The following is a 16633-nucleotide window of genomic DNA, read 5'->3' as shown; positions in this document are numbered from 1 at the left end:
TACTGTGTGTCTTGGTGTGGACCTCCTTGGGTTGATTTTGTTAGGGGCTCTCTGTGCCTCCTAGATCTGAATTTCTGTTTCCTTCCCCAGATTCAGGAAATTCTCAGTTATTATTTCTTCAAATAAGTTTTCATTTCCCCTTTTCTCTCAATCTTCTCCTTCTGGGATCTCTGTAATGTGACTGTTATTATTCTTAATGGAGTCACTGAGTTCCCTGTGTCAATTCTCATTTTGTGTATTGTTTTTCTCCCACCTGCTCAGCTGTTTACTTTTCATTACTGTCTTCTCCAGGTCACTGATTTGTTCTTCTGCTTCCTCTAGTTTGCTATTTATTCTGTCTAGTCTATTTTTTGTTTCAATCATTGTGTTCCTCATCTCTGATTGGTTCTTTTTTTATCTCTTTGGTAAGGGTCTCACTGGCTCTACTCTCTTCTCAAGTCAAATGAGTAGCTTTATGATCATTAGTTTTAAAAAAAAGGAGGTTAGAGTTAGAGTGGGAGAGAGCAAAAGCATAAGAGACTCTTAAAAACTGACAGCAAACTGAGGGTTGATGGGGGGTGGGAGGAAGGGGAGGGCAGGTGATGGGTATTAAGGAGGGCACCTTTTGGGATGAGCACTGGGTGTTGTATGGAAACCAATTTGACACTAAACTTCATATATTGAAAAAAAAATTCTCTATTGGATATATTACTTGTCTCTGTTTTGCTTAGGTCTCTTGCTGTAATTTTGTCCTGTTCTTTCATCTGGGACACATTCCTCTGTCTCCTCACTGTGTCTAGCTAGCTCTCTGTTAGGAAAGTCAACCATGTCTCCTGTTTTTGAAGTAGTGGGGTACACACTTTTAACAAGGTGGTACTGTTCGTCTGCCCAAGGGGAGGCAGAGGCCACTCCACAAAGTGTGGGAGGGTAAGGCATGTGGTTTTGAAAAGGTATGCATGTCCTCCAGCAGGAGGTGACCAGCCACTGTCATCACCAAGGACACCAAGGCACTGCAAGTGCACAGTTGGGGGATGCAGTGTTGGTAAGGTTCATTCCAGTCTTCTGGGGAAAGGGACCTGCATTGCTGGGGATGAGACATGTCAGACTGGAGGGTGCAGAGTGCAGCATAAGCAAGTTAAGTACTGAATGCCTGAACTACACTGGATCCCACAGATGGTCAGATGTTTATGTTGGAGACAGGGGAGGGTATTGGCACTTGCCATCTCCTTTGTTTTTGGAAGAGTTTCCCAGGGATCTGTGTCCCGGTGGGACATGCTCTGTGATTAGTATGTCACTCTCCCTCCAGTATGCTCCAGGCATCTTTCAAACTGCTGCCTTTATGCTGTGGGCTGATTTTTGTGCTGTCTTTTTGGAGATGGGGATTCCATTTCCTATCATCCTCCCAGCTGTCCCAGGGCCAAGTCCACTGATTTTTAAAGTTCCAGGCTATAAGTCCTGCTGGTTATAAGAACTTACAAAATTCAGCCCCTCTGTTTTTCAAAGCCAAATGTCATGGGATTTGTCTTCTCTGTGTAGGCTTCCTGGCATGATAGGCTGTTTCTCTCACTCCCTTGGCCTCTGGGTCTCTCCTTCCAGTAGACAGACCTGTAGGTCCATTTAGCTTCCCCCACCTCCGCCCTTTCTATCCTCTTTGATATGATTTCTTTTCTATATTTAATTGTTGGAGTTGGTTCTGCAAGTCTTTGGGTTTTTTTTCCCCCTTGGGTCATTTATACTGATATGAATGTTATCTAGTTGTATCCATGGGAAGATATGACCTTAGGGTCCTCCCATTCCACCATCTTTCTCCAGAAGTTCACAACATTCTACAATTTGAGATCACTAGTAAGCACATCCAGTCTTCAAGAAATTTAGATAGGCCAGCAATTTAAAAAGTTAGCTTATAAAATTGAAACAATGCAGAGAGGATTAATGTGGCCCCTGACAAGGATGACACGGAAATTGGTGAAGCATTAAAAAAAAAAAGTTTAATATAGTACTAAGAATTTAAAAAATCTAAGACATTCCTTACTTTTAGTAAACTTCATATAATTTTTCTGAATATGCAAAGATGACATGACTGGGAACTAACCCATTTTATGTAACCTTGGATTTCATTTTCCAGAGTCACATATTTTTGTTTTTGATGGAGGGGAATTGGAACAATCAGCTCCTCACTTAGCCCCTAATGGTTTCTACCCACTGATATTCATACCTTCATGTAATCCCTTTCATTGAGTCTGGGTAGGATATGACTTGCTTCTAATGAATAAAATATGGCAAAGGTGATGGATATCACTTCCACAGTTATGTTCTATTATATGAGACTCTGTCTTTGCAGACTGGACTGAAGTCCATCTTTGTGGGCTTGATGAATTAATGACTATTTAGGAGAAGCCACATGGCAAGGGACTGTAAGCAACATCTAGGACTTGAGGGTACCCTTCACCTGACAACCAGTGAAAAGCCAAGGAATGCCATCCAGTCATAGAGCCTCAAGAAAATTATGCCAATAATCTGACCCTGGAAGCAAATCTTCCCCAGCCAAGCCTCCAGATGACAATAAAGCCCAGCCAAGTCCTTGGACCTCTGAGCAGGGGACTCAGATAATCTCTGCCCAGACTTCTGACCCACAGAAACAGATAATAAATGTGTGCTCTTCTAAAGTTGCTAATTTTGTGATGATTTCTTATGCAGTGATAGAAATTGCATATATACAGATGTGATAAATGAATGAGACAAAAGTTGAGGTATTTAATTATTTAATTTTTTTAGCATAGAGAGTCCTAAACACAGAAGACAGTCTTATGATCTGTTGAAATGAATATGATAATAGGGACTGTAGAGAATTATGCAATTTGCTGATCCAAAATGAAAGTGAATTGCTTGACTTCGATGCACTTCAAAATTAGAATGCACTGAAAGCTGTTCACACATAAAGATGACTCTTGATCACTGGTATTTGATAAAAGCCCTTTAAAGTACATCCATATAAAAGAGACAGATAGTACAATAAATACTGGAGGGTGGGGTAGGCCAAGGCTTTACTGAAATTTCCTCCATAAAAGTCAGTGAATTGTAGGGGAGCTTGGGTCACTCAGTCAGTTAAGCGTCCGACTTGGGCTCAGGTCATTATCTTATGGTTTGTGGATTCAAGCCCCACATCGGGCTCTCTGCTCACAGCTCAGAACCTGGAGCCTGCTTCAGATTCTGTGTCTCCCTCTCTCTCTCTGCAAAATTATAAAATAAGTTTGTTTCATTTTTAATAACAAGTTAAATTGTGTTCTAAGAATAAAAATTAATCAAATAATAGTTAACAGATTGGACTTTTATTTTTCCTCATGATATTTATTATATTCTAGAGGTATCGGATTTCCTACTTCCCATTTGAGTTTTTCTGTTTTGTTTTGTTTTGTGTTTTTTTTAAAATATGAAATTTCTTGTCAAATTGGTTTCCATACAACACCCAGTGCTCATCCCAAATGGTGCCCTCCTCAGTACCCATCACCCACCCTCCCCTCCTTTCCACCCCCTATCAACCCTCAGTTTGTTCTCAGTTTTTAAGAGTCTCTTATGGTTTGCCTCCCTCCCTTTTTTTTCCCCCTTCCCCTCCCCCATGGTCTTCTGTTAAGTTTCTCAGGATCCACATGAGGGCGAAAATATATGGTATCTGTCTTTCTCTGTATGACTTATTTCACTTAGCATAACACTCTCCAGTTCCATCCAAGTTGCTACAAAGGGCCGTATTTCATTCTTTCTCATTGCCACGTAGTATTCCATTGTGTATGTAAACCACAATTTCTTTATCCATTCATCAGTTAATGGACATTTAGGCTCTTTCCATAATTTGGCTGTTGTTGAAAGTGCTGCTATAAACATTGGGGTGCAAGTACCCTTATGCATCAGCACTCCTGTATCCCTGAGGTAAATTCCTAGCAGTGCTATTGCTGGGTCATAGGGTAGATCTATTTTTAACTTTTTGAGGAACCTCCACCCTGTTTTCCAGAGCAGCTGCACCAGTTTGCATTCTCACCAACAGTGCAAGAGGGTTCCCATTTCTCCACATCCTCGCCAGCATCTATAGTCTCCTGATTTGTTCATTTTGGCCACTCTGACTGGCGTGAGGTGATATCTGAGTGTGGTTTTGATTTGTATTTCCCTGATGAGGAGCGACGCTGAACATCTTTTCATGTGCCTGTTGGCCATCCGGATGTCTTCTTTAGAGAAGTGTCTATTCATGTTTTCTGCCCATTTCTTCACTGGGTTATTTGTTTTTCGGGTGTGGAGTTTGGTGAGCTCTTTATAGATTTTGGATACTAGCCCTTTGTCCGATATGTCATTTGCAAATATTTTTCTCATTCCGTTGGTTGCCTTTTAGTTTTGTTGTTTCCTTTGATGTGCAGAAGCTTTTTATCTTCATGAGGTCTCAGTAGTTCATTTTTGCTTTTAATTCCCTTGCCTTTGGGGTTGTGTCAAGTAAGAAATTGCTGCGGCTGAGGTCAGAGAGGTCTTTTCCTGCTTTCTCCTCTAGGGTTTTGATGGTTTCCTGTCTCACATTCAGGTCCTTTATCCATTTTGAGTTTGTTTTTGTGAATGGTGTGAGAAAGTGGTCTAGTTTCATCCTTCTGCATGTTGTTGTCCAGTTCTCCCAGCACCATTTGTTAAAGAGACTGTCTTTTTTTCCATTGGATATTCTTCCCTGCTCTGTCAAAGATTAGTTGGCCATACGTTTGTGGGTCTAATTCTGGGGTTTCTATTCTATTCTATTGGTCTATGTGTCTGTTTTTGTGCCAATACCATACTGTCTTGATGATTACAGCTTTGTAATAGAGGCTAAAGTCTGGGATTGTGATGCCTCCTGCTTTGGTCTTCTTCTTCAAAATTACTTTGGCTATTTGGGGCCTTTTATGTGTCCATACAAATTTTAGGATTGCTTGTTCTAGCTTCGAGAAGAATGCTGGTGCAATTTTGATTGGGATTGCATTGAATGTGTAGATAGCTTTGGGTAGTTTTGACATTTTAACAATATTTATTCTTCCAAACTATGAGCACGGAATGTTTTTCCATTTCTTTATATCTTCTTCAATTTCCTTCATAAGCTTTCTATAGTTTTCAGCATACAGATCTTTTACATCTTTGGTTAGATTTATCCCTAGGTATTTTATGCTTCTTGGTGCAATTGTGAATGGGATCAGTTTCTTTATTTGTCTTTCTGTTGTTTCATTATTAGTGTATAAGAATGCAACTGATTTCTGTACATTGATTTTGTATCCTGCGACTTTGCTGAATTCATGTATCAGTTCTAGCAGACTTTTGGTGGAGTCTTATCGGATTTTCCATGTATAATATCATGTCATCTGCAAAAAGTGAAAGCTTGACTTCATCTTTGCCAATTTTGATGCCTTTGATTTCCTTTTGTTGTCTGATTGCTGATGCTAGAACTTCCAACACTATGTTAAACAACAGCGGTGACAGTGGACATCCCTGTCGTGTTCCTGATCTCAGGTAGAAAGCTCTCAGTTTTTCCCCGTTGAGGATGATATTAGCTGTGGGATTTTCATAAATGGCTTTTATGATGTTTAAGTATGTTCCTTCTGTCCCGACTTTCTCGAGGGTTTTTATTAAGAAAGGATGCTGAATTTTGTCAAATGTTTTTTCTGCATCTATAGACAGGATCATATGGTTCTTATCTTTTCTTTTATTCATGTGCTGTATCACATTGATTGATTTGCAAATGTTGAACCAGCCCTGCATCCCAGGAATGAATCCCACTTGATCATGGTGAATAATTCTTTTTATATGCTGTTGAATTCGATTTGCTAGTATCTTATTGAGAATTTTTACATCCATATTCATCAGGGATATTGGCCTTTAGTTCTCTCTTTTTTTTACTGGGTCTCTGTCTGGTTTAGGAATCAAAGTAATACTTGCTTCATAGAATGAGTCTGGAAGTTTTCCTTCCCTTTCTATTTTTTGGACTAGCTTGAGAAAGATAGGTATGATCTCTGCTTTAAATGTCTGGTAGAATTCCCCAGGGAAGCCACCTGGTCCTGGACTCTTTATTTGTCGGGATATTTGTGATAACTGATTCAATTTCTTTGCTGGTTATGGGTCTGTTCAAGTTTTCTATTTCTTCCTATTTGAGTTTTGGAAGTGTGTGGGTGCTTAGGAATTTGTCCATTTCTTCCAGGTTGTCCAGTTTTGGCATATAATTTTTCATAGTATTCCCTGATAATTGCTTGTATTTCTGAGGGATTGGTTGTAATAATTCTATTTTCATTCCTCATTTTATCTATTTGGGTCATCTCCCTTTTCTCCCAGGCTTCTTGAGAAGCCTAGCTAGAAGTTTATCAATTTTGTTTATTTTTTCAAAAAACCAACTCTTGGTTTCATTGATTTGCTCTACAGTTATTTTAGATTCTATATTGTTTATTTCTGCTCTGATGTTTATTATTTGTCTTCTAATGGGTTTGGGGTGTCTTTGCTGCTCTGCTTCTATTTCCTTTAGGTGTGCTGTTAGATTTTGTATTTGGAATTTTTCTTGTTTCCTGAGATAGGCCTGGATTGCAGTGTATTTTCCTCTCAGGACTGCCTTTGCTGCATCCCAAAGCATTTGGATTATTGTATTTTTATTTTCATTTGTTTCCATATATTTTTTAATTTCTTCTCTAATTGCCTGGTTGACCCATTCATTCTTTAGTAGGGTGTTCTTTAACTTAACTGCATGCTTTTGGAGGTTTTCCAGACTTTTACCTGTGGTAGATTTCAAGCTTCATAGCATTGTGGTCTCAAAGTATGCATGGTATGATCTCAATTCTTGTATACTTATGAAGGGCTGTTTTGTGACCCAGTATATGATCTATCTTGGAGAATGTTCCATGTGCACTCGAGAAGAAAGTATATTCTGTTGCTTTGGGATGCAGAGTTCTAAATATATCTGTCAAGTCCATCTGACCCAATGTATCATTCAGGGCCCTTGTTTCGTTATTGATCCTGTGTCTAGATGATCTATCCATTGTTGTAAGTGGAGTATTAAAGTCCCCTGCAATTACTACATTCTTATCAATAAGGTTGCTTATATTTGTGATTGTTTTATATATTTGGGAGCTCCCATATTTGGTGCATAGACATTTATTATTGTTAGCTCTTCCTGATGGATAGACCCTGTAATTATTATATAATGCCCTTCTTCATCTCTTGTTACAGCCTTTAATTTAAAGTCTAGTTTGTCTGGTATAAGTATGGCTACTCCAGCTTTCTTTTGAGTTCCAGTAGCATGATAGATAGTTCTCCATCCCCTCACTTTCATTCTGAAGGTGTCCTCAGGTCTAAAATGAGTCTCTTGTAGACAGCAAATAGATGGGTCTTGTTTTTTTTTATCCATTCTGATACCCTATGTCTTTTGGTTGGAGCATTTAGTCCATTTACATTCAGTGTTATTATTGAAAGATATGGGTTTAGAGTCATTGTGATGTCTGTAGGTTTCATGCTTGTAGTGATGTCTGTGGTACTTTGTGGTCCTTGCATCATTTCACTCACAGAATCCCTCTTAGGATCTCTTGTAGGGCTGGTTTAGTGGTGATGAATTCCTTCAGTTTTTGCTTGTTTGGGAAGACCTTTATCTCTCCTTCTATTCTGAATGACAGACTTGCTGGATAAAGGATTCTCAGCTGCATATTTTTTTTTCTGTTCATCACATTGAAGATTTCCTGCCATTCCTTTCTGGCCTGCCAAGTTTCAGTAGATAGATCCGTCACTAGTCTTATCAGTCTCCCTTTATATGTTAGAGCATGTTTATCCCTAGCTGCTTTCAGAATTTTCTCTTTATCCTTGTAGTTTGTCAGTTTCACTATGATATGTCGTGCAGAAGATCGATTCAAGTTCCGTCTGAAGGGAGTTCTCTGTGCCTCTTGGATTTCAGTGCCTTTTTCCTTCCCCAGATCAGGGAAGCTCTCAGCTATGATTTGTTCAAGTATACCTTCATCCCCTTTTACTCTCTCTTCCTCCTCTGGAATCCCTGTTATACGGATATTGTTCCGTTTCATTGCATCACTTAGTTCTCTAATTCTCCCCTCATACTCCTGGATTTTTTTTTATCTCTCTTTTTCTCAGCTTCCTCTTTTTCCATAATTTTATCTTCTAATTCACCTATTCTCTTCTCTGCCTCTTCAATCCGAGCTGTAGTCGCCTCCATTTTATTTTGCACCTCATTTATAGCATTTTTTAGCTCCGCTTGACTGTTTCTTAGTCCCTTGATCTCTGTAGCAATAGATTCTCTGCTGTCCTCTATACTTTTTTCAAGCACAGTGATTAATTTTATGACTATTATTTTAAATTAATGTTCCTTTATATTGCTTAAATCATTTTTGATCAATTCGTTAGCTGTCACAACTTCCTGGAATTTCTTTTGAGGAGAATTCTTCCGTTTCGTCATTTTGGATAGTGCCTGGAGTGGTGTGGAACTGCAGGGCTCTTCCCCTATTATGTCTGGAGTAACTTGTGTTGGTGGGCAGGGCTGCAGTCAGACCTGCCCCCAGCCCACTGCTGGGGCCAAAGTCAGACTGGTGTGTATCTTATCTTCCCCTCTCCCAGGGGCAGGACTCACTGTGGAGTGGTGTGGCCCCTGTCTGGGCTACTTGCACACTGCCAGGCTTGTGGTACTGCTTCTATGGGATCTGACGTATTAGCCGGGGTGGATCTCCAAGGTGCACAGGGGCGAGAGGGGCAGGCTTAGCTCACTTTGCCTTTGGTGGTCCACTGCAGGAGGGGCCCTGCAGCACCTGGAGGGAGGCAGGCAGACCCGTCAGAGGGATGGATCCACAGGAGCACAGCGTTGGGTGTTTGCGCCGGTGCAAGCAAGTTCCATGACGGGAAGTGGTTCCCTTTGGGATTTTGGCTGGGGAATGGGCAAGGGAGATGGTGCTTCCCAGCACCTTTGTTCCCCAGCCCAGCCGAGCTCTATCTTCCGGGGCTCAACAACTCTCCCTCCCATTGTCCTCTAGCTCTCCCCCTCTCGGAGCAGAGCTGTTGACTTATAACATTCCAGATGTTAATTCCCACTGGCTGTCAGAACTCATGGAGTCTGGAGCTTCTGCCTTTGCAAGTCAGACTTGGGGGCTCTGCCTTGCTGGATGGGCTGGCTTCCCCTCCACCGCCCCGGCTCCCTCCTGCCAGTCCGTGGAGCACGCACCGCCTCTCCGCCCTTCCTACCCTCTTCCGTGGGCCTCTCGTCTATGCTTGGCTCCAGAGAGTCTGTTCTGCTAGTCTTCTGACGGTTTTCTGGGTTATTTAGGCAGATGTGGGTGGAATCTAAGTGATTAGCAGGATGTGGAGAGCCCAGCGTCCTCCTACGCAGCCCTCTTCTCTCTTTAGTCCCCATTTGAATTTAAAGCAAAATTTAAATATTTATAATTTTTAAAATAATTTTTAGGTCTTATCTACTTTCCCCATAATCTTTCTTAATTTTTTAGTGGTTAAGTCATTCTATTTTATTTACTATTATTTGTTAACTTTCCTTTCCTTTTCTTTCATTGTTAGCTCATCTAGACTGCTAGTCTTTCATTTGTCATTGAGTTTGTCGTGACCTGAGCAATCCTTTCACTGTTACTGGCCACATGAAATATTGCATCTTTTATAATATTCACCCTTTCATTTTACAGAAGTTTTATATTATTTTTCCATTGTATTGTTGAATATCGAGCAATTTTCAAAACCACTCCCTGTCTCATGGCAAAGACAGATTGTAATATTAAATGTGAAATCTGCAAGTGCAAAGATTTGTCTGCTTTGTCTATAATAGTCTCTTCCGAGGTCTTAATGCAAAAACTTTGATTTTTACTGTGAAATCTGATTTGCCTTCTATTTCTAGCCTCATTTGGCCCACAGTTTCCTCTTCTTTTTATCTCTAAGAAGATAACTCTAGTCTAAATGCACAGATAAAAGTCCATGAACTAGACTTTCTTGTAGGAACTCATAATTGAGGGAGATTACTTGGTACCTTCTTGTACTTTCAACCCATCTTATGGAGTGGCTTCTGTGAACCAAGAGAGAAGGAAAAGCTTCAATACTTTATTTTCAAGTGCTAACTAATTAAAACCAACAAATGTGCATATGTATCTATTTGTTGTCTCTTGATGTTATAGTTCAGATGTATTATACCTGTAGATCCATCAAGGTAAATTAATACATGGTGAATACAGAGTTATTCATTTTTCCTCTGCAGTCTTTCCCTTTGTCTCATTTCCACATGTACTATCTTATCTACTCTTATCTGCACAGTGTCTGGTACAGAATAGCTTCATAATAAATGGCCATTGAGTAGAAGAGTCACATCCCCAAGGAAGAAACCTAGTAATACTTTTTTAAGTTTTAAAATACAAAATTATGTGTAAATGTGGGTAGTACTAAACTTCATGCTATCTTGATCAAATGCAAATGTAAGTATAAGACAAGGACTTTAGGGAAAATTTTCACTTTACACTGTGTTGAAGCAGGTCAATGTGGCATAACTGTGGGATCCATTAGCATTTAGCAGGCAAATGACTGGCATACACATGGAATCAAAGACCCTTTGTTTTCCTGACGTAGACATGATTTTCTGATGATCAAGTATGAGTAATGACAAGGCAAAGTTGGTTGCCATTTGAAATATTTGGCTGTAGCTCTGGGAGAAATCCAAGGCTTTCTAATAGATAAACTTACAGTATATACAGTTGATTAGTTTCCCTGATTACAACACTGATTAGTGAGGCTCAAATTAGAATCTGAATTCCTGTGGAGATCAAATTATCTTCACTCTATACCATGGCCAACTCTTAACTCCAAACAGCAGTTCAGAGTTGTTGGTCTCACAGTAATCTGAGTGAGAAGGAGCAGTTTTAAATTAAACCTGTCATTACGACTGGAGCAACAATTACAGTTGTAACAGTTGTCATTCTGGACTATGAAGACTTCTTTTCTGCAATTACAGCTAATCCAAAAGAACAAAGCAAAACATTAAATAATCTTTTAAGTAAGTAAGGTATTGAGATAGGATTTTTCTTTGTTGTAGTTGAACTGAAAATTCATCCACCAAGGCAGACTGACATCTTTGTTAGAATCTAATTCTAACCCATGAGATTTGCTGCTATGGTAAATAAAATAGATTCTGGTGTCATATACAAAATGGAAATGGCGACTATCAGACAGAATAAATTGCAGAATTGGATCCTAAGCCCAATATGTAGAAAGTTTCAGTGTAAAAAGAGAGTTACAATATAATGACTCTTTTTCTTTTTTTGCTTCTATGTAACAATATAATTATGGTCAAATATGTTTCCTCTGTTTTTGTGTTGTTTCTTTGTTTTTAGTTCAACTACAAATGAAGTTTTCTCTTCAAATAATCTGAAATCATTAAATTCTAGTTTTAAATTTTTTAATGTTTTATTCGTTTTTGAGAGAGAGCAAATGGGGGAGGGGCAGAGAGAGAGGGAGACACAGAATCCGAAGCAGGCTCCAGGCTCTGAGCTGTCAGCACAGAGCCTGACGTGGGGCTTGAACCCACAAACTATGAGATCATGACCTGAGCTGAAGGCAGATGCTTAGCCTAGACTGAGCCACCCAGGCACCCCAAATTTTAGTTTTTAAGAACAAAGAATATCCCTTGATTTCTTAAGGGCTAATTTTTATTAAGAAAAAAGAATATCCCTTTTTGTCATTGTAAGTTTAATTATTAAAAATTTAGTTTCACTAAGCCAAGAAAAAAAAGCAATATAATGACCAAGTACTTGTCCTTGTTAGACTACTGATATTTTGTCTTTTCCTGGAATATTGACAGGGATATCAAAGATAATTAAACTTTCTAACAAATATAAGCAACATAGAAAAGCAACTTCAAGAAATTTTTATTATAAAATATTGGAAAGGCAAATGAAAAATATAATAAGACTTTTAAAGAAAATTCAAATTTTTATAATAAAAAGTCAATAAAATACTCACTGAAATTTAAAGCTTTACTTTTTTATCACTGATATTTACATATTGTATTTAAATTTTGAATTTTTACTGTAAAACAAAGTATGTGATTATTTATTGAATTATTTTCCACATGAATGTTTTGTGATAAGTGGCCGTAGGCTAAAATTGCAATCATTTTTATTAAGAGTGAGTTTTCTTTGAAGTTAGCAAATATATACCAGTCCTAATAGAATCTATTATAAATTTTTTTCTAGCCCAGGATCACACATTGCCTTTAGTTTTAAATGTCTCTTTTAGTTTCTTTAATCCAGAATGGGGCATCATTTTGTGTGTGTGTGTGTGTGTGTGTGTGTGTGTGTGTGTGTGTGTATGTGTGTGTGTCTTTCATGGGTTTGAAAGTTTTGAAGAGTAGAGGCCAGTTATTTTAGAGACTGACCCTCATCTTGGCTTTGTCAGATGTTTCCTCATGATCAGATCTACTTCATGCGTTTTTCACAGGGTATTAGTATAACTGATGCCGTATTCTCAGAGCATCATATCAGGAGACACACAAACAAAGAAATAATATAACCATTCTGCTATCTTAATGACTAGTTTCTTTTTTCAATAAATGTACATTTTCCTAAATTTTAATACTTATAAACACAAGTATATGATTTTTATCTTCTTCCTTTTCCATTTCCAATATTATAGCATTTTTGTATCTCTTTATAACTCATAATTTACTTAACCAGTCTCTCATTGGGGATTCAGGTTGTTTCAAATGCTTCACTACACTTCTTATTAAATAAATAAAAACATTATATGCTACATACTGTTGATGGAGTCATTAGGTTCAACTGGACAAAACATTATGGTAATGTAAGTCAAGTTCTTTTCTATTCTCAGATATTTGGCAACCGCTCCCCTATTCTCAACCAATAGACTTAGAAATGGAAGCTTTGCAGCAAACGGGATCTGGCAGGGAATGAAGGTGGGACCAACATACATTCATTCCCAATCCTAGAAGATAATTTTAAATGTAAGCCTGTTGACAGTGACCCAGCCATGTCATTTTTGTTCATGGGCCATAGAATGCTTTTGTATATAAATCTGCTTGAGCGAAAATATAATGTAAGTTACTTAACTATGCTTAAAATCGTCACTTAAAAATCATTTATTATAGAAAGCTTAAGTATGTATATCCAGAAATTTTACTCATGCCTTCTCCAACTTTTGCCCTAGAAAACACCTAAAGGGAACTTTTTGCACACTTACACAAATGGAGAGAGAACAGTGTTTTATATAAGGAAGCTGTGGTGAATGTAACCAAAATACTGTCAAGTGACGAGAAATAGTGTGTTGATGTCCTGCAGTGAAGCCTGACAGGTGCTCCATACAATAGGAGATTTTTCTATTTGCACCAGCAGTGGATCATTTGGAATATCTCAGAAACTAGAACTTGAATCAGAATGCCAGGCATCTTAACATGATGCCAAACTCTTCAGACAAAAAGATAGAGGGAAAGAAGAAGAAGAAGAAAGAAAGGGGAGGATATTCATGATCTCTACAGAGGCTAAGTTTTTGCCTAGGTTCATGGCCATTAATTGTGACTGCGTTTCTAAAACTTTCCAACCATCAGCCTGGTAAAGAGCCTATCTGAGAATCACCTGCTGTGTGGGATGGAAAGGATTAGCGTGGCTCTCACGGGTTACATCACCGCTTAATTTGGCTCTTCCCTATATCAAGTCAACTCATAATTATCTGCTCTAATGGGCCTCAGAGGGAGGGGTGGGAATGGGGAGCTGTGACACAGATAATACTGAATAGCAAAGCCAGCAAAATATTTTCGATTAGGCTTATGCATATATCATATGCTTAAGAAGGAAGTATGTTTATCTTTCTAATTATGTTTTGCTTAGAGTAATTTTTTTAATTCCCATGCCAGTGAAAAAGCTATTTCATATTACACAGATAGAAGAGAAAGCAGCCTAGGTTTTAAAATCTTCAAGATAAAATTCATGAAATTTGTAAACTACAAATCTGAAACATATTTTTCTGAAAATGTGGCCTCTCTGGTGTCCCTGTGTTCTGGCTCAGGCCTCCATTACATCTTAACCAGACTCCCCATGGCTTTCCCCCTCTCCAGTCTTCCTCCTTTTCAACCCTGTAGCCCAAAGAGAACCCAGTGGCCGTGGAGGGAGTGGGCGCTGGGTTCCTTCCACTGTCCTGACTTCCCATAGTGAGTCAGGTGCTAGGGGAGCAAGAGTGTTCCCTTCCATGTCACCAATAGTCCCTCAAAAATTCCACGCTTTGTGTCAAAAGGCCTATGAGTATTTCAACTCATTGGAAGAATAGTTTCAGGTAGTCAGTGAAAATGGCAATGGAAGGGTGGATGAGCTTCAAAAAACTATGTTGGAGAAAAAGAAACATCTACTTGTTTTTTTTGTTTTTTTGTTTTCTTTCCTTCCCCCTCTCCCCCACTCTGCCTTTCTGATGTAGTAATCTGAACTCTCCTGTGGCAGGCAATTGACTAGCTCTGTTCATCCAGGAGATAGGGAGTCACTGACAACAAACTTTAAAAAAGCATGGATATAAATACTAAATCCGTTACTTTAGTGGAGGGATTGCTCTACAACACGGCTACGCATGTTTAAACCTAGCATCCCTGGCATATAGACTGCATGTCTCATGGCCCCGAAATTACCACTGGCCTTTCCAGTTTAGTCTGTGCCTCTCCCTAACTGCACCAAACACAACAAACTATTTTCCATTCACCAAAGATGGCATGCTTTCTAGTTAATATATTTTAAGTGTTAAAAGAATATGGACTTGTAAGCCTGAATATAGGCTCCAGGCCCATGTCAACCAATGCAATACCTTGGTCAGGGAATCAAAACTTTATTACCCTTGGAAATAGGCAGAACTGCTTGTCACCACTCACCCTGACCTTTCAGTCTGTTTCACTGTGAATTAAGGACAGTGCTGTCCCTGGAAATTGCATAATAATGAAGTACTGCCCCTAAGTTTTTTTTGTATGCACAGTTTACTGGGTCTGTGGTCATAGCTAACATGGAGGAAAAAGATTACTACATTTCTCTCCCCGTGCCCCTTCCCTAGGACAAAGAAAAGAAATGTTTTATTACCAGACCAATTCATATTTTTTCTTTTGTTTTCATTCTAATTCAACAAAACCACTGAATCATCTACAATGTGCTGTGCTCTGAGAGGCATACTGGGTCAGGTGCTTTCAAATTTTTTGACCTAAATCCATAGTAAGAATTACTTTTAATCCTGATCTATTATATGCAAACACTGCATCCTTTATATAGATATATAGATAGATATAGATATAGATATAGATATAGATATAGATATAGATATAGATATTTAAGTGCATACAAATATATAAATATGCATATTTTCTTTATTATATGTGATGTTCTCTGATACCTTATATTCTGTTTCCATCCTATTCTTTTTGTTTTTGATGCTTGTTGCAAACCATTACATATCATGCCCCAGGCTCTCTGCCTCAACATGATCTCTGGGTATAACTTCCTAAAAGGTGCCTGACTGTAGCTACTCTGGCTGGTTCTACACGGCTAGTTTGCCTGGTACAGATGAAGAGATCCTGTTCCCAAAATTACCACGGTCCCAGTTAGGGCAAAACTAAGTTGGACTTCTTTTTTTCAATGTTTATTTATTTTTGGGACAGAGAGAGACAGAGTATGAACGGGGGAGGGGCAGAGAGAGAGGGAGACACAGAATCGGAAACAGGCTCCAGGCTCTGAGCCATCAGCCCAGAGCCTGACACGGGGCTCGAACTCACGGACCGCGAGATCGTGACCTGGCTGAAGTCGGACGCTTAACCGACTGCGCCACCCAGGCGCCCCTCTTTTTACCTGTCACCCCTCACATATTAGAACATCCTATTGGCTCCTCTCCAAATTATTTTCCAGCTGACCACCCCTCACCATCTCCCTGACCATCGCCCCAGTCCAAGCCACAATTGGCTCAAAGCCCCTAAGGCCTCCCTTTTACTCCATTGCCCCCTTAGAGTCTTCCTCACAAAGAAGCCAAAGTACTCCAGTGAAAATGTCAGTTACATTCCATCACTTTCCAGTGGGCACCCTCCAGGAGCTTTCTCCCACGGCACTCTGCATAAACCAAACCAGATCCTGGCCCATGTCTCACCCTGCACTGTGTGGCTTGATCCATCCTGCCACCTCTTCAGTCCCATCTTGTATTTCATTTCCTGCTACTTGCACCTGCCCAAGCACTCCACCCTTAGACCAGTCACTTTATTTTTCCTCAAAACACCAAGCCCTGCCATGGGGCGTTTTCAGTTGTCTGGAGTCTCCCTCCAAACTTACACAGTGATTTACTTATTTGTCCTGCTTGTTTATTGTTCATTTTCCATCTGTTAGAAGTGAGCTTCCCAAGGGCACAGATCTTTGTTTTACTCACTGGTGGTATATCCAAAGTATCTAGAAGAGTGCTTGACACATTTTGGGTGCTTCTTTTTTTCTTTTTTTTCTTTGGGAGAGAGAGAAAATCTTAAGCAGGCTCCACTCTCAGTGCGGAACCCCACCCGACATGGGCTCCTTCTTGGGACTGTGGGATCAGGACCTGAGCCGAAATCAAGAATCATATGCTTAACCGACTGAGCCATCCAGGCACTCTAGATTTTGGGTGCTTCTTAAATGTTGATGGTTGA

The 16633-nt window shown here is 39.4% G+C and overlaps 1 long non-coding RNA gene and 1 other non-coding gene across 2 annotated transcripts in view; both read left to right on the top strand.

Annotated features, from left to right (window-relative positions):
* Window positions 1-1861: 1861 nt before the first annotated feature.
* Window positions 1862-1964, top strand: LOC123596612. Its single transcript, XR_006711772.1, has one exon. It is a non-coding gene; the product is annotated as a U6 spliceosomal RNA (small nuclear RNA).
* A 10755-nt stretch (window positions 1965-12719) lies between these two features.
* The window catches only part of LOC123585757, a 70398-nt gene continuing 66484 nt past the window's right edge, over window positions 12720-16633 (top strand). Inside the window, exon 1 of the long non-coding RNA XR_006706405.1 lies at window positions 12720-12907. This is a non-coding gene — a long non-coding RNA (uncharacterized LOC123585757). The remainder of the gene's footprint in view (window positions 12908-16633) is intronic.

This window comes from Leopardus geoffroyi, chromosome B1, assembly GCF_018350155.1.
Source record: "Leopardus geoffroyi isolate Oge1 chromosome B1, O.geoffroyi_Oge1_pat1.0, whole genome shotgun sequence".
Taxonomy (NCBI): Eukaryota; Metazoa; Chordata; class Mammalia; order Carnivora; family Felidae; genus Leopardus; species Leopardus geoffroyi.
This window is presented reverse-complemented; position numbering and strand designations above follow the sequence as displayed.